The sequence below is a fragment of the Rhagoletis pomonella genome, unplaced genomic scaffold (assembly GCF_013731165.1).
Source record: "Rhagoletis pomonella isolate Grant_MI unplaced genomic scaffold, Rhpom_1.0 Rhpom_scaffold_02758, whole genome shotgun sequence".
Classification (NCBI taxonomy): domain Eukaryota; kingdom Metazoa; phylum Arthropoda; class Insecta; order Diptera; family Tephritidae; genus Rhagoletis; species Rhagoletis pomonella.
In genome coordinates, this window is record NW_023461311.1 from 2,783 (window position 1) to 6,724 (window position 3,942).

At 33.2% G+C, this 3,942-nt stretch overlaps 1 pseudogene; it reads left to right on the forward strand.

Annotated features, from left to right (window-relative positions):
* Window positions 1–1,812: 1,812 nt before the first annotated feature.
* Window positions 1,813–3,942, forward strand: part of LOC118753694 — a 16,970-nt pseudogene continuing 14,840 nt past the window's right edge.

The following is a 3,942-nucleotide window of genomic DNA, read 5'->3' on the forward strand; positions in this document are numbered from 1 at the left end:
TTTTTTTTCATACATATGGTCGATGTTTTTGCAAAACCACCTAAATCGCCGTTGTGGCAAAAATGAGATTTGGTAGCCCTGAACTCCAGGCATCGATAATAATAGCTAGAGAAAATACCGCCTATCAAGGCAATGCCTTCAAAGAAAAACTGTTTTTTCGCTCTCCTGAAATTCTTAGTGCCGTAAGATATGCGATTTTGCAATTGGTCGATGGGCGGTTTTACAAAAAAAAAACGACGATATATAGATGACCATTTATGACACCTTGTATGTACATATCGATGGTCCTCTGCAATAGCGACACAATTCGAATTTCAAATAATAAAAGCTCTTACCACTGTTAAGTGGCTCTTTTCACTAATCTTTATCTAATTCGTGTCCAACCCTTACTAAAATAAGTAGTAAGGATTGCTAAAGTAAGTCCTAAAGATTACACATGGATTAGAAAAAGATTAAGAGTGATGAGCCATTTAACAGTAGTAAGGCTTTTTTTCTGAATTTTGAATTGTGTCGTTATCGCATAGGACCATCGATAAATGTATGTATGTACATAAATTTAAAAGTATCCACCTGCACCCCTAGTAAAAAAAACGCGAATAAATTTTGTTTTACTTCTGCTGTGACAGTTGTACCAACCGGTGCTCTCAGCAAAATTGATAGTTAAGCATACATTCCAATAAATATAAATATGTACGTATGTTAATTAAATCATTACCTATTTGACTACATATACAGGGTGTACCAAATAAAACCTACCAATGTGATCTAAACACGTATAATTTCTTTTAATATTATTGTTATTTTCTTTCTGCATGTTATAGATGATCTCTTTTTTTAAATCATAATGGATATTTACAGCAAGACCACCAACGACGACTACAATACGCTATTCGATTTACACAATTAGCCACACAAATAGATTTTTAACAACGCTTTTATCAACTTACAATGCTGTATGTCCAGACACCATTTATAGCTATAAAAACTTTGCTTTGCAAAGATCCTATAAAAAAGTCTAGATATCGCCGGTAGGTATCATTTCAAAGCTCTAGAGGTAGATGTCGCCTCGCCGCAAGTAGTTATATATTGTGCCTAAAAATATGCTCTTCGAACGCTACAGCGGAAATGGACGACGCGCCATTTCTTTAAATTAAATTAATTCGTGCTCGTATGTATGTACATACATATACATATGCATGTGCGTGCACCAATCTATGCGCATTTCCAAGCAAAACTGTAGATTGTGGGGCTCTAAGAATCTAAAGGCAACACACCAGCACCAGTTACACCCATCCAGATGCACTGTTTTGTGCGAAAAAGTTATCGGCCCATATTTCTTCGAGAAAGAAGATGAAACGACAGAAACGGTTTCTGGAGCTTCTTCCAGAAAAATGATTGACAACTTTTTGCGGCCAACGGCAGAGCAGCATCCTAATTTGTGGTTCCAACTAGATGGAGCGACTTCGCACACTGCTAGGCAAATTGTGGACCTGCTGCGGTTGGTAGGTATGTCTTATTTGGCCCACCCTGTACTATGCACGCTTATTTGCCTACATACTACATATATCCATACGTACTTTAGTATGCTAAAAGTATAGCTATATGTACCTACTTATGTAGAACATAGTATGTATGTATAAACTTTATAATCGAAAAAGCAACAAGTGCCTAAAAATAATAAAAAACAGAATCTACTCATACATATGTACATATTTATGTATATTTACTACATATATATGTATATGTACATATGTATGTATATACATATAAGAAATAAACAAAACACCCACAGCCAAACTGACCTGAGCGAGTCCAATACTCCGCTGTCCGCTAAAATCTCGCGTTTAGTTTACTTTCAAGCGTTGAACAGAGCGAACACAAATAATTCGAAATAATATTTGCAGTCAAGCGTACAAAGCGCGGTTCAAGCGTAGCTTTTTATAGACATAACGAACCACTTTATAATATAAATATTCATAACAACAATAGCAACAAGTGCATTGTATTGAGTAAGTGAACACAGTGAATAAAATGAACATAAAATATGTAACCAAGTTTATGGTGTTTGCATAAATTGCAAATACTACCGGTTTTTTTAAGTAGAAATACCAAGAAATAATAATAAAATTAATGATGTGCGGCGCAAATAAATATTTCTATTTACATCAATATTACTCACACTTTTTACAAAGCCTGCTAGAGGTCAAATATATTAAGATTGCATGGCAATGCACTAATTGTCAATTGCCTCTAAAAAATAAATATTTAAATGGAAAGAAGAAAGTCATCGTTTTAAACAGCAATAATTTTGTTTTCAAGGATTTTCTACTGCTTGGTGTTTACTTTTACTGTGACACAAAAAATGCTTGAGGAACTTACCTTTAATTAATTTTTTGAACTAAGAAACGAGCTAAATGTCCGCTTCGAGATAAAATATTACAAAAAATTTCCCCATTTTAACTCGATTACTTTTTCAAAAAACATAAAGTACTTAAGCCAATACACCTACCTCATCGGCTTAAGTACATTTAGCATTCACCGTTCCAACTCAAATAGGAGTCCAATCGAAGTGGGATTGCACCTGAAATTGCAACGGTTTATTGTTGAAAATAATTGTTCTGCAAAATGAATCGTTCTGCAAAACCGCTTAACTGACATTTTTTGCAAAAAAATTGGATTAGCTCACACAAGCCTTTGGCTCAAGACTTATCCATTCGTCCTGAAATATACTAGCCAGAAATGCGATTGCTTTGTAAAAAAGAGAACCATTTTGAAATATGAGCGTTTTTACCAAGGAATGAAACCGAAACCATAACCGTAACCGTTTAAAACCGTTTCGTTTTTCAAAACCGAAACCGAAACCGAACCCGTTTCAAGCACAGGTTTCAATCGGTTTCCTGAAATTTATAAAAATAATGAATAAAAATTTGTTTGAAATAAATGATTTATTTTACCAAAATCAGCAATATTTTGCTGAAATTCTTGTTAAAAAGCTAACAAATTAAATCTCCGATCTGGTATCGGTTATTTGGAAAAAAACATTTTGATTTTCATTTTCACATGTATAGTTGTAAAGTTTCAGTTCGGGGAAAATGAAACTCATGATAAGTCTGATTGCGATTTTAATTATATGTATGTAAGTATATCAAATAGCTATCAGCAACAACCCTCATTATATAATAAATAATATAATAAATAAATTTCTGCATTTAGCTCTAAGTCGATGTTGTGGAATATGGTGGTATAATTGATTCAATTGTAAATTAAAATTGATCACAATGTTTAATTTCGGCAAAAATAAACCTTGGAAGGTACATATTTATTTAATAAATAATTTGCTTTTTTTTTTGACAAACTTGTTTTAATTTTTTTATTCCAAAACCGAAACCGGAACGAAACAGAAACCTACACCGAAATAAATTTTGAAGAACGAAACCAAAACCGAAACCAAACAAATTTTGATGAACGAAACCAAAACCGAAACCGGAACGTTATTTTGAATCGGTTTCGTGCCTTGGTTTTTACTCCCGACAAAATAATGTTTACAACCTCACATACGCATTTTGGCATTTTGTAGATACGCGGTTTTGTACTTTAAACAACGACATATATTGCATCGGCATTTGTGTCTTGCCAATATTTAAATTTTTTTGGAACTGTTTGACGCATACTTGCCCATTCGTCTCAAATGCAATACCTTCAACAAGAGACACTGGGAAACGTGTATCTATTCTTGACTTCCAATGCCAGTTCTTTTTTTTCAGGTCTTTTACTACTTGGATATTTTAACTATTTTCGAAAATTTCCAGGCATAAATATTTATAAATTTCGTTTCCTAGATAAATTTTTTTCTTAGTTTGTATAAAATAATATAAATAAATACGTCTTAAATTTCTCTGGAATTTTCAATGCCAATCACTACTTGACATTTGATCTCGTCCA